Source organism: Ambystoma mexicanum, chromosome 6p (assembly GCF_040938575.1).
Source record: "Ambystoma mexicanum isolate Mex_15411 chromosome 6p, UKY_AmexF1_1, whole genome shotgun sequence".
NCBI lineage: Eukaryota > Metazoa > Chordata > Amphibia > Caudata > Ambystomatidae > Ambystoma > Ambystoma mexicanum.
The window spans coordinates 365,851,149-365,870,742 of NC_090935.1; the positions used below are offsets into that span (position 1 = coordinate 365,851,149).

At 48.8% G+C, this 19,594-nt stretch overlaps 1 protein-coding gene across 6 annotated transcripts in view; it reads left to right on the forward strand.

Moving 5' to 3' along the window:
• The window catches only part of NIPBL (NIPBL cohesin loading factor), a 2,053,700-nt gene that overhangs the window by 776,867 nt on the left and 1,257,239 nt on the right, over positions 1-19,594 (forward strand). The window lies entirely within an intron of this gene.

Below are 19,594 nucleotides of genomic sequence, written 5' to 3' on the forward strand. Positions count from 1 at the left end.
AGGCCTGACATCGATTCTACAGTTTTACAAGTGCAAATAACTGAAGACCGGGGCGGACAGACAGACTATCTTCAGGCATGTGCATTTGGAATTTGCAAGTGCATAGAGGGTAACAGGGAGGGGGCGGTCCAAGTGCACCCTGTTGGTGGAGACTGGGGTAAGTGCAGAGAGCCACTCTCTCTGGTTATTTCTAACTGCCTTGAAGGTGGGTGGGGGTAGGGCCCAGAGGCAAGTACGAGAGAGGACTGGCAGGGTGCCCGGGATCTGTGAGACTGAGGTACACCAGGCAGCCAGTTATCAAGGTGGAAGGAAGAGGAGGGAGAGATGCAGAGTGCTAGGGTTTAGCACGGTAGCGGGAGAGTGAAGGAAGCGGCGAAGAGGAAGGACTTGAGGAGTTTCGGAACTTAAGGTCAGGCTCAAGATGGAGGGTAGCAGGGAGGCTATTCTAGAATGAGGCACCTGCTGATATGGATCTCCCACCAAATCTCTTGGAGAACCGGCTCACTCGTAGAAGGTTGGATATAGTTGAGCAGAGGGCTCGTGAGGTACAGTATTTAGGTAGGCAGCGTTGCAAGTGGGTAGGTCCCAAGCTCCAGAAAGCCTTGTGGGCAATGCAGAGGGTCTTGACATTGATCCTTGCAGCCACGGGGAGCCACTGAAGGGATTTTGGCACCGGAGACATGTGGTCCCTGGGCTTGAGGCCAAGGATAAGTCTCGCGGTTCTGTTCTGGATGACTTGTAGAGGCTGCAGGGTCGAAAAAGGGAGGTTGAGGAAGAGGCTGTTGCAATAGTCCAGTCTAGAGAGAACCAGGGCTCTAGAGACAGTGAGCCGCTGGAGGAAAGTGAGGAACGGTAGAGTACCTCTGAGGAGGTGTAGCTGATAGTTAGACTTTTTTGATATGTCAGAGATGTGAGCAGAGAAGGAGAAAGTGGAGTCGAAGATGACCCAAAGGTCATATGAAAGGTTTGGCAAAATGTGTTTCCGTTTTCACCCTTATTAGGGCTCATCCGTGTTGTGTAGTCTGACAGCCTTGTTGATGGAGCATTGGGCAATGTGTTGCAAACACTAGCACCAGCTGTGATCCCTAACAAGGGTGAGACTGGTATGCAGTTGTCTAGTTATAGTGTACACCGGAAACCTCTGGGTGTTTAGCCAAACCAATCAAGGCAGCATGGAGAGTGGCCAAGGCTGTGTCTCACGATAGAGGTGAGTGGGTTCAAGGGCCCATAATGAGTTCACAGAATTAAATAATGATTAGAATTGTACAGTTCCTATAAAAATACCATATTTATTATATGCACAAAAACAAACTATGAAAATGAATAGAGCAGGTAATGTTATCACACAACACCAATATAAAACACATAAAGTTGCAGTTAGAGCAAAGTCTACAGTTTACCCTCCAATACCTGAATGTGAAGGTTAAGTAGTTAACAGCTCTGTTAGGTGAGATTTATTTCTAAGACTCGCCATAGTGTCTTTTAAACGTTGTCCTCTGACAACTTTTGGCAATACGTGCCAATTGTTGCTGGGTTGCCCCAGTGGCTCCCCTTTTAACTTTCTCTGGCTAACCTTGTGGTAACTACTGTTCCTAATGGTAGAACATTTTATTAGGTGAAAAAAACACACACACACACTTTTTTTTAAATGTAACATTTGTGTTACAAGGAAAAACTTGGCTGGTGGCAGTGAATCTTTTTATCAATTCAGTGCACTTTTACTGAGCGCTGTTTCCTGGGTGCTCATTTTACCAAAATGGCCCCAGTCTTCTTTTTTCCCCATTTTACCATTTCTTGTCCTTTCGTGTTACTTCTTCTGACAACTAGGGTGGGAAATTCCTTTGTTATCCTTATCTTCACTGGTAGACCTTGGTCAAGCCCGTCCAAAGTGTCTGTGACAGTGGGGGGGGATCCAAAACTCTGCAGCCCTTTGTCTTCGAGTTTGACTGCGAGAATCCAGTTAAAACTGGAAGGCTGGCTATCATGAAAGGACTGCCAGCCCTGCAAGTTTGAATGTTGCATGGCTGTTTGATTGGCTGGGTTCCTGCATAAGTCTGATCCTGGAAGCTGAAGAGGTAGTCGACCGGATTTCCAGTGACTGGAGAGCCTGCTGTGTAACTGGAGCCTTCTTGTATCCCTTCCAATCGACCTGTGAGTCCCGTAAACGATTCCTACCCCAAGGCTGGTGAGATCCACTAGTCCCAGGGAAACCTGCATTTTGAGCCATTCCAGTTCATGCTGTGACCTTGCATGGCTGCAATACTCCAATACCATGGGACCTTGAGCCATTGTGCGGTGCACAGTCTACCAAATTACAAATCTCGCTGAAATTCGTGGGCGTCCTGCTGGTTCTCCAGAGGCACAAATCAAACCTGTAAAGTCCCCTCACCAGAGTGCTGGATCTTGCAAACAATGAGAATCCGACCAGCGATATTCTGTCTTCTGTGCTCCTGAAAATGCGCTAAATCCACAGAGCCACATCCAGCCACGAGGAAAAACGTGCCCAGAGCCTTCTCCTGTGATCCCTTCTGCAAAAGTCCTTCCAAAGTCCTGCCTTGTGTCTTCTTGATAAAGTAATCCATCGGCTGTTTTTGGCTGCAGATACTGAAGTCTTCCTGCTGCAACTCTTCTTCTGTGCTGAGGTACTGTTGGCTGGGGTATTTTACCCACTTTAAGCCTTTGTGATTTCTGTATAGCTTTGGGGTGTTTTCTGTAATTGGGAGGCCACTCATTCAGTTCACCCAGGCCCCTGCGGAATCCTCCTTGGGTGTCTTCTCTGAAGTCCCTGGACCCTCAACTAACTTTAAAGTGAAATACTTGTTTGAACAGTCTTCCTCTGGAACTCTGACTTTGCCTGCAACTGAACCCTATCGCCTCTCTGCCTACAGCTGGCACCTAGAACACTAGGATCCCTCTACTGCCTCTCAGTAAACTCATGCTATAAAATAAGGGAAAGACTGGATAAGAAAAGGGTTCTTCCTTGAAAAGAATAAAAAGTGTGCTAAAGTTACTTGTAAAAGGCGTTGGTTGGTAACAGAGTGAACAGTTACAAATGTTCTTACTTAACTTGAATTTGTTGCACTATTCTGAAAAGTGTATATATATGGTTAAGTTACTCACCTGTGAATTGGTTGGGCCTGTTTCTCAAAATGAATGCTGTTGGTTTTACTTTACTATTCCGGTTGGGATAAATGTATGAGTGTCCCCAATTGGGTCTTGCTTCCCCTGATTTGCTGTTAGCCTATTCAGAATGTCTGCCTTAGGATATTCTTACCTCTTAATTTGGTGATGGTTCCTTTAAAAAGTATATAGGTTTTACTTACCTTGTGTTAGCCTTTTGCTATCCTAAAACAAGTTAGTTATTGCTTATCTCAATGTGTGTTCCACTGATCTTAAAAAGCAACTGTAACAGAATATTACAACATTAGGTCCTACCTGCCCAGAATAGCTGTGTGCCATTCCTGAAAAGTGTTCCTTTAGGTGTAGCTGACCTTGGGTTGCCTGGAGCATCAAAAATTAGTGTGAATAGTTATTGCTCACCTTAGACTATGGTCCACTGAGCCGAAAAGCAACTGTAATTGTATATTACACCAAAAAGGTCTCTCACCTAGTATAACTGTGTTATTACATAAGTAGTGGAGGTATATACTGTTCCTTGAATCTGTGTTCCACTATTCAGAAAAGTATATTTGCAAGTTGGTTGGCTATGTGATTTATTGCCGAGTGTCACTTCATAACTGACCAGGTCTACTATCCTTGTATTACTGTAAAGTAATCTGAAAGTAACTTCTGGTTTTATTCCCCAAGAATTGTTGTGCCCTTTACTGAATGTGTATACAAAGTTCTGATTTACCTAGAAATATTGTTGGATTTCTAAACAAGGTCTATGTTTTGGTCTGTGAATTTGAAAGCAGTGCGTTATGTTTTTATAATATGTTTATATGATCTATGATAGTATTTGCCCAAGAATCTCTTGGTTTGCTTGTATGTAAAATAAACCCTTTATTTTTACAATGCATAGTGTCAGTGTTTCTTTGTACCTTATGTATAATACCATTTCTTTGGACTGATTCTACAGCCCTCTCTCCCTCCTAAGATATGCCTGACTGCTCTGTCTACGCAACCCTGAACTCAGGTGGTACAGCCTTATACTAAGAGTGGAGTCTTGTGCTGGCTCAGTTGAATGGTTTTATGGGCTTAAGTAAAACTGTCCTAACATGCTCCAAAAGTCCACAGGAATAGGAACCCTAACTTTTCTAAAGTCCAACCCTAAGTGGAACAGATCCTTGTGCCCAAAAGTTCAATAGTACTTTTGTAAGCTGGGAAAAAGTTACGGCAACATTCCAGTGGATATTAATCAGTCAAAACTTTCAAAGGAGTCTACTGCTGAGTAAAGTTCTTTTCTATCTTTTGGGGGGCTTTTGCAACAAATGTTGGCAAAGGCAACATAATATAAAACAAATTAAAGTTCTTCACAAACTTTAAAAAGGGGGAAATGGGGGCACAGGTAAGTATGGCCGCTACTCAACACCAGTACTCTGGCAATTATTTTTTTTTTCCTTCCTGCCCCTCCCCCATATGAGAGTCGATGGGGGTAGGTTTTCCTACCATTGGTTCCAGTCGAAGATGCCCAGGAGCTGTGGGGTGCAAGCAAAGTTCTGATCGGTTCCAGGAGCGGAGTGCAACATTTTCCAGTGGAGAAATGCAGCAGGCACCGATGCAGGACTCTTGTAGATACTCAATCAGATGGGGGGGAAAAGCTACAGTCACCCTTGAGTGTGTAAGTTTATTTGAATACTTGTCACTGTGAATCTCTGTGTAACTCCCCTACTGCTCACATTGACCCCTCTTGAGATAAGCCTGGCTGCTCAGCCACACTACCAACCTGTGTAGTACACACTTACACCAATGGTTGGGTTCCTATTGCCAGGAGATCAAGGTTGCTGTAGTCTCCCAAAGGACACTGCACACAATCTTGCCTAACACGGCAACAGCAGGCATCTCGGTAGTGGTGGTCAAAGAGAGCCTCCCAGTACCAGACCCGTTGGTTGGGACGTTGAAACATCACTGGAATGCGACTCATGGGACTAGCTGGAGACCACTGAAATTTGAGTACTGTGTAAGAAAAGCCCATTGGTATTTATATAATCCAAAGACATGTATAGACCTCTCCTAGCTTGAGTCAAAGAACCGCATTTAGTGTTAAAATACTCTTATTCTCGTTCTTTTGGGCATTTGATTGGTGGCTCTGCCCCCCTTCCCAGCAGCGCCTCATAACCATGGGCGCGTGTGCACATTTGTGGACATGCGTTTGGAAAGTGTTGATCGCGTGGAGCTGGCAGCGAACGTGCCTGGTGTAGTGCACGTACTATTGACAGCAAACTATGGTGAGCGTATGAAGGTCTTTACCATTGGGTTGTTGGATTCGATCACGAGTGCCTTGTGTCGTGTTTAACACCAGCATTAAAGTATTAAGCACGCTGTCAATTGTTAGCTTGTTTCGTTCAGACCAACACGACTTCATGTTAAGCCTTAGGTTAGTTGTGCTTTATATATGCCCAGTATTCGTGTGTCTGCAATCTGAGCCCAGCAATTAGTCTCAAGCAGTTAGCTTATTGCTTGTGGCCGTCAGCCGATTAGTCGCAACAGCTGAAGGGGGAGGACTCGCTTAACAAGCTCTGCAGAGGCTATAGATTCTCTTTAGTATATGCGTCCTGTTGAAAACCGCCAACTACGTAGAGAGTAAGGAACATCTCGCTTTAAGGATATTGACATTGTAATGAGAGACACTCGATTTAAAAGCAGACTCACAACTGTAAACGTTAACCACGTTGAAAACCAAACTCTGAGACCTTAGCTCTGAGCTATTAGAATCTTGCTCTAACAGTGGTGAAAAAGTGCTGTGGTGTTAGGCAAGATTGTGTGCAGTGTCCTTTGGGAGACTACAGAAACCTTGATCTCCTGGCAATAGGAACCCAACCATTGGTGTAAGTGTGTACTACACAGGTTGGTAGTGTGGCTGAGCAGCCAGGCTTATCTCAAGAGGGGTCAATGTGAGCAGTAGGGGAGTTACACAGAGATTCACAGTGACAAGTATTCAAATAAACTTACACACTCAAGGTTTCTTGATTAAACAATTACTCATTTATTTAAGTCAGTTCAATAAGTCTTTTTCTGAAGGGTGCAATAAATAAGCAACACACAATTGCAATTCAAAATACACACTTAGTTTCTCTAAATCAGCAAGTACCCATTTGGGATGGCACACAAATGGTGCTACACCCTGAGGTGACTTTAAATAACTGACACCATGGGCATTACTATCACTGGTACATTTAGAGCAATACTGAGTTGGTGTCAAAGAAAAGAGTTTGGGAATAAAACAATCATTAAACAAATATTCTGAAGCAGGTAAGTACTTTTTAACCCGCCAACGCAAAGTAAATTAAACCTTTCCTCGAGGAAACGTAAAACACAAAGTCAAAGGTAAGAAGTTTTTGAGGGAGCCAGGCCAGCTAATGTTAATTGAGCACAAGTCTAGGTGAACTGAAGCACTTGGTAAGTAAAGGTCTTGCACAGTATTTTAGAAGTCTTTGTAGAAATAAAGAATCACTGTAGAGCCACAAGCTGTTAGGCTCGTGAGGGGTAATGCTGCTAGCAACTCTGCAAAAGCAACCAGGACAAGTCGCAACGGAGAACAGGCAAGGCTACACAACAAAGAGGTTAGTCCTCTTAGTTTTATAGTACCTTTGGTTGGAAGAAATTGGTTGCAGCCGGCTTCTGTTCCTGTGTAGGTCTGCAGATCCTGTTACTGGGCCTCAGTCATGGGGACAAGAGGGAGGACATCTAGGGACTTATGCACTACAAATTGAAGGTCATCGACTGCAATGGGCAAACTTCAGATCAGCAGCACTTTGCGGTTTCAGCTCTCCGCGGCTCTCGCAAATAGCAACACTGTGTTTCACGGATACCACTATGGACTTTCCTAGCATCTAGGGTCCAGCACTCTGTTGAGGTGGCTCAGGCCTGGTCAGTCCTGCTTCGAGGGAGTCCAGAGGATCTTCGTGAAGCTTGGGTCCGACTTAAAGGCGATGCACTCAATTCTGGAGTGCCTGAAGCAGGAATGAAGTACAGCAAGCTGAGAGAGGGGTTCCAGTCTAGTTAGACTTGGGGCTGATTGTTCCCACCAACCCAAGGAGAGAAGTCGTCCTTGCAGGGCTTCTCTAGTCAAGGCGAATTTGGAGCTTCAGCAAAACAGCAGGGCTTCACTGGCAAACCAACGATCCAGGAGTTGCAGCAGGCGTCTCTTCCAAGTTCTTCTTGGATTCCTTCGTCCAGAGGTCTGTTAGGCAAAGTCTGAATGCAGTAAACCCTGGGAACACTAGAAACAACTCTAGACTACAGGTATAGGCAACCCAACCTTTGGTATAAGCTTGTACACACAGTTTTAGTAGTGTGTTTAGCAGCCAGGCTTATCTCAGGAGGGGAAATGTGAGCTGTAGTGGAGTTGCACAAAGGTTCACAGTTACGTGTATTCAAATAAGCTCTTACACTTAAGGTTTCTTGCATAAACAATTATTAATTTATCAGTCAGTTATAAAGTCTTCTTCAGAAGGGAGCAATGGAATAGTAACACACACATATACTTTAATTCTCCAGCATGGGGTCTGGCATGGATTCACATGCTCATGAATATTCCCCGTCGTCAGGCTGGGAATCCTCGGTAAAGAAAAAAACAGTATCAGTTTCGTTTCTGATCTGTCTTTCGTAGTAATAACCAATCACTGGTCTCTGCGTCATACTGACCACAGCCAATGACTGCCCTCTACCTAAGCACCGCCTCTGGCAGCCATCTTCAGATTTTTACCGCACGTTCATGTGTTGGGATCCTCGTGCTATTGCTCTCGAGCGTTAGTGCTATTTTTTCACGTTTTTCTCAAAAACTTCGTTTTTTTCGGTCAAAAGAGCCTCAAGCTCCACCGACTCTCCATCCGATCAACGGGGACCCGTGTCGGATTCGTCTGCGCCCCTCAAGGGTGAAGATTTCGTCGAGCTACGTTTTGGAGGACTCCAGAAGCTTCTCAGGCCCGGACATGGCCCAGGAGAAGGGAAGCTCGACGCCCGGAAAGCTGTTCAGGGTCTGCCCTGGATGCCAGCTGCAGAACGTCTTTAAGGAGGACGAACACTCCTTTTGTCTCTACTGCTTACATGAGGACAAGACGCACGTGGAGAAGGACTGTGCGTTTTGCGGCAATATGTCGGAGCGGACCATGAAGGACCGCCACCAACGCCTCGCCAACTGGCTGGAAGGGAAGAGCCCGTCCGGCGAGAAGAAGAGGAAGAAATCCGAGCGGTCTTCTAAGACCTTTGAGGACGCCCCGGCGACGGGGGTCCAACACAAGGCCAAGCACCGCGAGTCCGCTGGCACCGGGAGCGCCGAACGGTTGGGCTGTACGGGCGCCAGGCAGGGCGCACCCTCCCCGGCACCTTCAGCCACGAGCCAACGCTCTGGGTCGGGTAAGAGGAAGGGCGAGCACCCGGCGAAGCTCCTGGAGAGGCCCCGGTCGAGCTCGAAGGCCCCATCGGAGGGGGAGCGAGGCAGTGGCCCCCCCCCCTCCCCCAAGGATAAGGCGGTGAGCGCACCTAAGGTGGTGAAGGCCTTAATCCATCCGGCCAAGCCCTCTATCGATACTGTCGCGGCGGCCCTGGCTCAGCCTGTGCAGGCTACACCAGTGGTGGCGACCTCGGGGTTCAGAGTCTCCCTGCCACCTCGGAGGGAGTCCTCTTTTGTGCCCATCGATAGGACCCCCGTGGAATCCCCGGCGGGGAAGAAAAAGGGGGGGGGGGGCAGGGCGTCGTCGTAGATTCGGCCTCAGAGGAAGAGCTGATCGAGGTCTTAAGCCACGGCCTTGGCGTGGATGAAGACCGGCCCGTCGGGATGGATCCCGACGCAGGTGACGACGACAGCGTCGAGGGTGACGACGGGGCCCCTGATCGCCCGTCGGATTCCCCTCTGCCAGCGCCGCAAGACAACTTGGCGGCCATTTTGTTGGCTATACAGTCCTTATGCTCAGAGATAAGGACGAGACTACCGTTGCCGACGGAGGAACCTCTCCTGTCGGGGGATCCTGAACCGGGACCTTTGGGTGTTCCCCCGCCCAAGAAGAGAAGGATTCACCCTCCACCTCCTTTTCAGCCGTCGCGACCCGTCCAGCCCTCCTCCCCGTCCACCCGAGGGGATGATACGGGGACTGACACGGCAGCGACTGGTACGGACGACGAGGTATACGACGAGGATCTCCCGTCGTCACCTCCCACCAGGGCTTCTCCGCCCGACGAGATTGGATCGTTCCACTCCATGATCGCCAGGGCATCCGAGCTTTTCCAGCTCTGCCCTGAGGAGAAGAAAAAGGAAGGATTCCTTTATCAACGGCGCGAGGCCAAGCGGAAGACGGTCCTCGCGGTGCCTCTACTGGATGACATTTGGGATGAGGGCCTCGCCCTCCTCAAGAACCCTTCCACGACGCCAGCTAGAAGAGACTGGTACGAGAAGAAGTACCGGGTCCCGGACGCGGCCCCCCTGTGCCTCCGGGCGCAGCCTACCCCGGACTCCGTCGTCTCCGCGGCGGCCAGGAAGAAAGCGGGGGGGGGGTGCGGCCTCCACATCGACTTCCCCACCGGACGGCGAGGGAAAGAAATTGGATGCGATGGGACGCAGGGTCATCTCGTCGGCAGCAACGACGATTAAAGCGGCCAACGCCTTGGCTATCGTGGCCCGCTACGACAGGGAGCTATGGTACAGACTGGGTCCCCTGCTGGACTTCCTACCGGACGACAAGAGGGCGGATGCCCTGGAGATCCTACAGGAAGGTGAGGTGGCGTCGGACCACGCCATCACTATTGCGACGGACATCGCCGACACTGGGTTTCGCCAGTTGGGCAACGGCGTGTGCCTTAGGCGGCGTGGATTGCTCAAGGCTACGGACTTCCGTCAAGACGTACAGACCAGAGTTCTGGACATGCTGTTCGATGGGAACAACCTGTTTGGGAAAACAGTGGACGTTTCCCTCCAGGCCATTAAAGCGGACACTGAGACGGCCCGGGCCCTTGGGGTTCTGCAACGACGGACGCCCTTTCGGAGCAGCGGAGGCAAGGGCGCCTCCAAAGGTTCCGGCGGCGGTTTCTCCACCTACCGTCAAGCGGCCCGCTCGTCGTCTCAGGAGGCCTACAGAGGACGAGGCAAGTCTGGCGGACCCCGCCGTCGTCGCCAAGGAGGTCAAGGCGGCAAAGCCTCGTCGAAACAGGATTGAACCGGCCGTGGGGTCGGGCCCCCACCGAAGCACCCCGGTGGGAGGCCGGCTGGTGGGCTTCGTCAGCGTGTGGGAGTCCATCTCCACCGACCGTTGGGTGCTGGACGCCTTAGCCTGGGGCCACGCGCTCGAGTTTCAAAGAAGGTGCCCGCGCGTCCCCCCCGTGGCCAGGAAAGAGCTTCACGTCCCTCAGCTTCTCCTGGAGGTAAAGGCGTTGCTCAGGAAGGGCGCCATCGAACTCGTCCCAAAGAAGCTTCGGGGCTCCGGAGTTTACTCGAGATACTTCCTCGTGAAGAAGACGGGAGGATGGCGCCCCATCCTAGACCTGTGACGTCTGAAAAAGTTCATCAAGGCGCAGAAGTTCCGGATGGTCACCCTCCAGCACGTCCTGGGTCAGCTGTAGGAAGGAGATTTCCTGTCGTCGTTGGATTTGGAGGATGCCTACTTCCATATTCCCATCCTAAGGGGGCACCGAAAATTCCTCAGGTTTGTGGTCCAAGGGCGTCACTACCAGTTCAAAGTCCTCCCCTTCGGACTACGGTCGGCACCCAGGGTATTTACCAAGTGCCTTGCACCGGTGGCGGCGCAGCTGCGCCGCGAGGGGATCCACGTCTACCCCTACCTGGACGACTGGCTCATCCGAGCCAAGACGAGGGAGCTCGCCGTGGAGCACACGGCAAGGACCGTCCAACTTCTCACGGACCTGGGATTCTCCGTGAATTACGCCAAGTCCCACCTGGTACCCGCGCAAAACGCACTGTTTCTGGGAGCGAAGCTCGACACAGTGTCCCTTCTGGCCTCCCCGTCGGAGGAAAGGACCAGGTCCATCGTGGGCAAGGTACAGCGGATGTTGGTTTCCGACGCGGCCAAGGTGAGGTCCATCAAGTCCCTCCTCGGAATGATGTCTTCTTGCATCTACCTCATTCCCATGTGCAGGCTCCGGATGCGCCCGTTGCAGGAGTTCCTGGACGCGCGCTAGATCCAAACGACGGGCGGCTTCGAGGAGAGGATCACACTCGACGAGTTTCCGCCGAGCGGTCAGGTGGTGGGGCACCCGCGCGCATCTGACGGCGGGCATGGACTTCCAGACCCCAGACCACCAGGAGACAGTGACCACGGATGCCTCCCTGGAAGGGTGGGGAGCGCACACCGAAAATCTGCACGCGAGAGGCCTCTGGCTCCCGACGGAGAAGTCCCTCCATATCAATGTCCTGGAGCTCCGTGCAGTGTTCTGGGCCCTCAGGTCTTTCCTTCCGTCCCTCAAGGGCAAGGTGGTGAGGATCTTCACCGACAACACCACCACCATGTTTTACATCAGGAAACAGGGCGGAACCAGGTCCCCAGCACTGTCCAAGGAGGCGCAGGACCTGTGGCATTGGGCCGTCGCCCAAAGGATGTTTCTGGTGCCGTTTCATCTCTCAGGGATAAAAAACACCATCGCCGACTCACTCAGCAGGGAGCTGCGCTCGTGCCACGAGTGGGAACTACGGCAGGATCTAGTGGATCGCCTCTTCCGACGGTGGGGCACACCCCAGATCGACCTGTTCGCGACGGCGACGAACTCCAAGTGCCGGAGGTTCGCCAGCAGGTTTCCCCAGGCGAGGAGCATGGGCGATGCTTTCTCGTTCCCCTGGGAGGGCCTGTTCCTCTACGCGGTCCCTCCTTTGCCACTGCTAATCCGGCTCGTCAACCAGCTCAAGAGGTCACGGTGCAGGATGATCCTCGTCGCACCTGCGTGGCCGAGGCAGATATGGTTCCCGGACCTTCTGGACTTATCAGCGTCCCCGCCAATCAGGCTGCCGGTGGACGCGGATCTACTCTCCAGGGAAGGAGACGCCATCCTCCACCACGACCCGAAATCGCTGAACTTGCAGGCCTGGCTCCTGCAGCGCTAGAGTTTGGAGGATACGACATACCGGCCGACTGCAGAGAGGTTCTTGCAAAGGCCAGGGCGTCCTCGACTCTTAAATGCTACGGGCACAAATGGAAGAGGTTCTCTGTCTGGTGCCACGCACAGAAGATTAACCCTCTACGGATTACGGCCCCCCAGGTACTGCCGTACCTGCTGACGCTGGCCAAAGCTGGACTGGCGCACGCGTCCATCAAGATTCATCTTGCTGCGATCTCCCGATACACCAGGACCACGGGCCGGACGTCCTCGTGGTCTCATCGTCTGGTGAAAGAGTTCATGAAGGGACTGTTCAGATCGTTCCCGCCGGTGAAGGCTCCGGCCCCGGCGTGGGAGCTCAACGTGGTGCTGACCAAGCTCATGGGACCTCCGTTCGAGCCTCTGCACTCGGCCCCGTTGAAGTTTCTGTCGTGGAAAACAGTGTTTCTTGTGGCCATCACCTCCGCACGGCGGGTGAGAGAGATCCAGGCCCTTTCCTGCAAGGCCCCGTACTTGACTTTTCACGACACGAGGGTAGTGCTCAGGACGCACCCCTCCTTCATGCCCAAGGTACCGTCGGACTTCCATCTCAATGAACCCTTGGTGTTGCCTGTGTTCTTCCCGTCGCCTTCGTCGCCGGCTGAGAGGACTTTGCACTCGCTGGATGTGGCTAGAGCGCTGAAGTTCTACGTGGACCGCACAAAGTGTTTTCGGAAGACGTGAATTTTGGACCTGTCAATCAGGGGAAGGCTCTCTCGAAGGCTTCCATTTCCAGATGGCTCTCCGGCTGTATCATGTACTGTCATCGGTTGGCAAACCGACCGCTGCCTGGCCGTCCGAGAGCCCATTCCACCAGAGCGATCGCAGCTACCACAGCGTTCCTTTCTGGTGTGCCCCTGCTGGACATATGCAGGGCTGCTACGTGGAAGTCGACACACACCTTCACGAAATTCTACTGCGTCGATCTGGATTCCAGGGAGGAGTCCAGGGTCGGCCAAGCAGTGCTGCGCAACCTGTTCGCCTGAGGTGAGCCTGGTGAGGAGGTAAGATGCTTAATGTTGAGTTTGATGTAATGCTTAATGTTGAGCCTTTGCCACCTCCCGTGGTTGTGCATGTGTGTACTGCTATGTATTCTTTATTCATGAGCATGTGAATCCATGCCAGACCCATGCTGGAGAACAACAGTTACAGGTAAGTAACTTGTTCCTACTATACACTTTGAGTTTTTGAATCGGACAAGACCCTTTTGGGATGGCCCACACACAACCTACACCCACAGGTGACATCAGTAACAAGGGTATTGGGGACATTAATATCTTACTGTTGGCATTCAGAACACTCTTTAAAAGTTGGTAAAAGGCAAAGGTTATTAGAACACAAAAGACTACAAATCTTCTTAAGCAGAGGAGATACTTTTAGAGCTCACTAGAAGAGTCATTCAATTCAATAGGATAAGCCAAAGTCAATGGGCAAAAGTCTTGGATAGGATAAAGCACTTCTGGTAAATAAATGGAATAGTCTTTACACAAGTTCTTAGGAGTCTTTGATGAAAAGAAGAATCAAATGTTGGGCCACAAACTGATTAGACTTGTGAGTTGTGGAAGTTGCAAGCACTTCTACAATAAGAGGGAAGTTCTCTTAGACTCATTTTACAGTACCTTGGTAAAGGAGAAAAGATCCAGCTGATGACTTCTGTTCCTTTACAGCTCACTGTTCCTGGGCCTCAGTCGTGGGGACAAGGTGGACATCGGGGGACTCCTGCAATGCACTGGGACTGTCAAAACCCTCAACCGGCAAACTTCACTTTCAGTGGCTGTTTCGCATTTCAGCTACCGCAAATAAACACAGCGGTGTTCCTGGCTGTCAAGGTGGACTGTCCTTCTGTGGGTCCTGCACTCTGTTGAGGGGGAGTCCGGAGGATCTTCCAAAAGTTTTAGGCCAGCTTAAAAGTAACACATACAATCTGCTGTCCCTCTCCCTGGCTATTCGGTTTCTTGCAGCAACTCTGAAGAAATTGAACCAGCTCTGAGATGGGTGTCCAGGTGGCTTACTTTGGAGTTGATTGGTCCCACCAACTCAAAGGGTGAAATCTCCTTGCAGGGGTTCTCTGTCGATGCAAACTTGGCGTTTCGGCACTGCAGCAGGGCTTCACCTTGCCCCCCCAACGGTCCAGGAGTTGCAGCAGGCGTCTTCTTCAAGCTCTTCTTCTGTTCCTTCGGCCAGTGGTCGACTCTGCCTTCCAAGCCAAAGGACTTTTATTCAGTTCTCTCCAATTCATTCCAGCATAGCTGTCACTGACCCAGCAGGGTGGCTGTCCTTGCCGGACAGTCAGCCAGCCAATCACAACAGAGTGCATTTGGGTCTCCTAGGAGACTAGGCACAGGGCGTTCGGGCACCTCCCTCACTTCCTGCCCACCCCAGACATTCAGACGCCAGTGGCGGTCTTCAGTCCTGAAGCCCGCCAAAGCCAAAGGAACAAAGGCACCAAACCTAGAGTTTGTCTCTGCGAGCCAAACCAGAAGGACCTTTCCAAAAAGAAATCGCAATAAAAAAGACTGGGACCTGTTTAAACAAAGGGGCTTAAGGCGCTATCTTGAAAAACATGTCTTCCGTGATTTTTAGCTACCGGTGTTCGTGGTCTGGAAAAATCATGTTAGTTCGTTCTAAAACCACTGCCACCAGCCATTTCGATAGGAAAAGGGTAACATTTGACTGCTACATGAGTTTTTAGGCACAGGGCATACTAGGTAACCCCTCCAGCACTCTATAGGAAGATAGTGTGAGCTGGGTCTAGGAATTTAAAAAGACTAGTAAAGTCAATTTATCCTTACATTCTCTGGGAAACAATTTATCCCAGAGAAGGTATTTAAACCTTTGGGAAGTCTAAAAGACATCCCTGTGTCACTGCACTGAAGGTGCTGTGTAATGCACATAAAAGATGCCTATGCCTATCTAAAACTCCATAATCAAAGAACACGAGAGTAAAAGACACATCACTCACTTCAAATAACCAGCATCCCGAACTCCTGATAGAAAGCTACAATAATGCCATGAAAATGGCAGTAGACACCATTGCTCTTCTAAAGCTTCCAAAAAATAAACAACAAGCACGCCTAAACGCCTGGTTCACCACACACCTAAAAGAATTAAGAATGCAAAAAAGGAAACTAGAATCCAAATGGCGCCATACCCCATCTGAAGAAAATAAACAAACTCTCTGCAAATAATTACAAAAAAGAAATCCTACTCACAGAAAAAATCTCTTTAATGAAAGAACCTGCAATGCAAGTTCCAATACCAGGGAATTATTTGCTATCCTAAGGGAGCTGGAATCCCCCGTACCTCCACCCGAAAGCATTGCCAAAGACAAACAATGGTGCGCCAGCATCCAAAATGCTCTAACAAATAAAATTAAAAACTTCAAACTAAAATCTCCTTAAAAAAAGATTCCCTAACTCCCAATGAGACACCACTCATCATCATCCCTATGACTAACAACTTACCTGGCCTTGACGCATTCAAATTAAAAAAAAAATATCCTTTCTGGAAACTGAAAGGATCATCGCATCCCTCAAACCATCGAACTGTAAGGGTGACAGTTGCCCAGCTAATTAAGGATGCCACAACGGACTTAGCCCCCTTCATAACCAAACTGATTAATGCATTCTTCTCCTTTAACCCCATCCCAAGCAACCTAAGAGAGTCATGGGTCCTACCTCTCCTCAAGAAGCAAACTCTAGACCCCGCTATTCCCACTAACTACAGACCCATCACCACAGTACCATTCCTTCTCAAGATAATAGACAGAGTAGCATACCTACAAATCCACCACTATCTTGAAACCAACCAACTCCTAGGTACCCGCCAATCAGGATTCAGACCGCAGCACGGCACAGAAACAGCCTTAAATGATCTTAAAGTACAGATTGACAAATTCAATGTTGGGGGAAACACTGCCATGCTACTTCACCTTGATCTGTTGGCGGCCTTTGATCTGGTGGATCACACAGTCCTGTGCGAACACCTGGCATTGGCTGGTCACTTTTCAAACGAGGCCATAGCCTGGATCCAATCATTTTTGGACAAACGCTCAATGAAAGTTTTCTCCACATTGGCATCAGCAGACCCTATCAAAATAACTTGCGGTGTACCCCTAGGTTCTTGCGTCTCGCCAACTCTATACAATATCTTTACCAAGCCCCTATTTGACAAATTGGACAGACTGGGTGTCACCTACTCAAATTACGCAGACGACACTCAGATCCTCATTCCACCTTCGGAAAATTTCGACTCTGATACGGCCTTGGTAGACAAAATATATCTCATCATTCAGGCATGGATGGCCACACATGGACTATGCCTGAATGATGATAAAACTGAAATCCTGCTCCTCGGAACTGCTGCCAACCTAAAAAAAACCTCAACCCCCAACTACTCGGCATTTAACATTGATGCTAATATAATCACAGTTGCCAAAACAGTGAACACACCAGGCTTTGACCTTGACTTGGCCCTAACACTAAAGAAACAAGTTAACTCCTTAGCATCCTCCATGGCCTACACATGCAAGCATCCTCCACGGCCTACACATGCAAGCTCATTAGAGCAACTAGAGCTTTCCTCACCCAAGCCAGCTGCATCATTATTGCCAACGCCCTAATACTCTCCAAACTTGACTATTGCAATGCTCTGTACCCGGGAGCCACCAAATAAATCATTGACAAAATTCAAACATTGCAAACAATGCCATCAGAACTGCCCTCAACTTACCCTCCAAAGAACACATCTCTAACAATAGAAGAGAACACAAATGGCTCAGAATCCGTGACAGAATCTCACTTAAGACAGCATCACTTACCTTTAAATGTCTTAACAACGCAGCCCCCCCAACCTGGCAGCAAGAATAGTGAGAAAAACAGCCACTCGCCCCACCAGAACTGCCAACTCCTACTGCCTACAGATACCCTAATTTAGACTAAAAAGAACAGGCGGCAGCAGCTTCCCAGTTAAGGCAGCCCAATACTGGAATGTTCTCCCACTTAACATCAGAACAGACCATTCCTACTACAGCTTTAGACGGAATATTCTCACATGGCTAAATTCTAATGACCCCTCAAGATTAACCATGTATCAATCAACACCCATCAACCTGACTGTACATACGTATGTTCCTCAACTGATTTAGCGTGATGTAATGTTTAATATTTATATTGTGCCTTGTAACTACGTTTTTAAGCAATCTTGTTCTCCTGTTCTCTGTAGCGCCCAGTTACCTCTATGTTTGGCACGCCATACAAAAGCAATCAATAAACAAACATCAAAATACATGAGTGGGGAAAAAGGCTTACACTCTTTCCAGGTTAAAAAAAAGCAGTTCCTCAAACTCCAGCAAAGTTGGTGGGGGTCTCTAAGGTGAACGGAATTAGCACATTTATGAGAATTCTCCCTAACATCTGGTTTCACAAAATAAAATGTAAGTGATCCAAAGATGCTTTCGATCCTTGGCGATCTGTAGTTCTCAAGATTAGCCAGAGAAAGTTAAAAGGGGAGCCCCTAGGGCTAACCAGCAACAACAGGCACTTATTGCTAAAAAGTTGTTAGAGGGTAATTTTAAAAAGGCACGATGCCTAGTCAAAAATAAAGGACACCCATAAAAAGAGTGAACGACTCTGGGAGTGTGGAAAAAATGTCCCACTCCCTGAGGTATAAAAGCAAAAAGTTCTGGGGTTGACCCAGGTCAGGAAGATTGACCATTTCTATGAAAATCTTACCCAACACGAAGTTCTTGAGGAGATCTTCTCCTGTTGGGGAACTCCTCAAGTGTATTGTATTTATGTTTATAGCGCGCCAAGCCCTGGGGCAAGTGGGCACATTTCTTAGGTACAGATAGAGATACATTATTTGCAGTTACAACCATATTAATTTCAGTTTCCAACAATTTATAAGCGGGGTATTTCCCAGTTTACAAAAGCATAATGTATTTACACAACATAGCTAGTTGGCAGATCAGATATTACAAGGGAGTTAGAAATGTGTACAAGGACAGGCAATGAGGAGGTTAGTTTTCATTCAGAATGAGCCATGTTATGGCCTCTTTCCGGAATCTGTGGCAGGAGGGTTCTAGTCTGTTAGGAGGTAGGGTGTTCCAGGTTTTAGCTGCGAGGACTGGGTAGTGTTTACGCCCTGCTTTTTGCAGTTTGAACCTAGGTGTGATGAGGTAATTGGAGTGAGAAGATCTAGTTTCTTACTGATGTGTTGAGTTTCAATTTGTCGCACAGGTATTTGGGTGCTTGATTATGTATGCATTTGTATGTGAGAGAAAGGGCTCTGAATTTGATTCTTTGGTCGATTGAGAGCCAGCGAATACTATGCCTCATCTCTGAGATATGCCGTTTTCTGGGGAAGTTAGTTTCTGCTCTGAGTGCGTTGTTTTGATAGATCTGCACTTTGCGTAGATTGTGTTGGCTAGTGCCTAGGTATAGTGCATTGCAGTAGTCTAGCTTGGTTAGTACAAGCGCCCTGGCCAGAGTGATATAATTGTCAGGTGTCAGGAAGGGTCTGCAAACGTTAACAAGTTTGCATGTGTAAGCAGTGGTAGATGATGTGGCATTGATTTGTCTTCCTAGTGAAACGTTGGAGTCGATGTACATAACGTTTTGACGTCTTTTGAGACTGTGATATTATTGCCGCCAATGATGTAGGTGTTGAATTTGTTGAGTTTGAGTCTGGCGTGGGTTCCCACTAGGAGGAGCTCAGTCTTGTCTTTGAGGCAGAGACCGTGTTGTGCCATCCAAGCTTGGATGATATGGTAAATGTCGTTGAGTTGTTGTGGTTGCCTGTGATGTGCATGAAAATTGTGTGTCGTCTGTGTAGTTAGTGTAAGATGTGCCCCGGTGGTCAAGTTTGTCAGATAGAGGCTTTGTGAATATGTATTAGTGTGGGGGAGACACAGGAGCCTTGTGGGCCCCCACAAGTGACAGTTGATGGAGCAGCAGGAGCCGTTGGTGCAAACACTCTTGTTGTTCAGAAATGATTGTATCCAAGCAATTGCATCATTGGAGAAATGGACCGCTGAGGAAAGATGGTTACAGAGGGTTTTATGGTGGACAAGGTCAAATGCCACTGATAAATCTAGTAAGAGAAGGAGGGCGAGGTTGCCTGAGTCTTTGATGATCTCAATTTGGGTTACTAGATCCTATCGGGGCTGTTTCGGTTCCATGCCTAAGTCAGAATCCGGATTGTCGTAGCCCTAGCAAGTTGTTGCTTTCCAGGTGTTGCTGGATCTGCAGATAGGCTGCTCTATCGATGATCTTCAGAAGGAAGGGTACTGTGGTGATTGGTCTGTAGCTCGAAGGATTTTTGTGGTCAAGGGAAGGTTTCTTGAGAAGTGGCATAA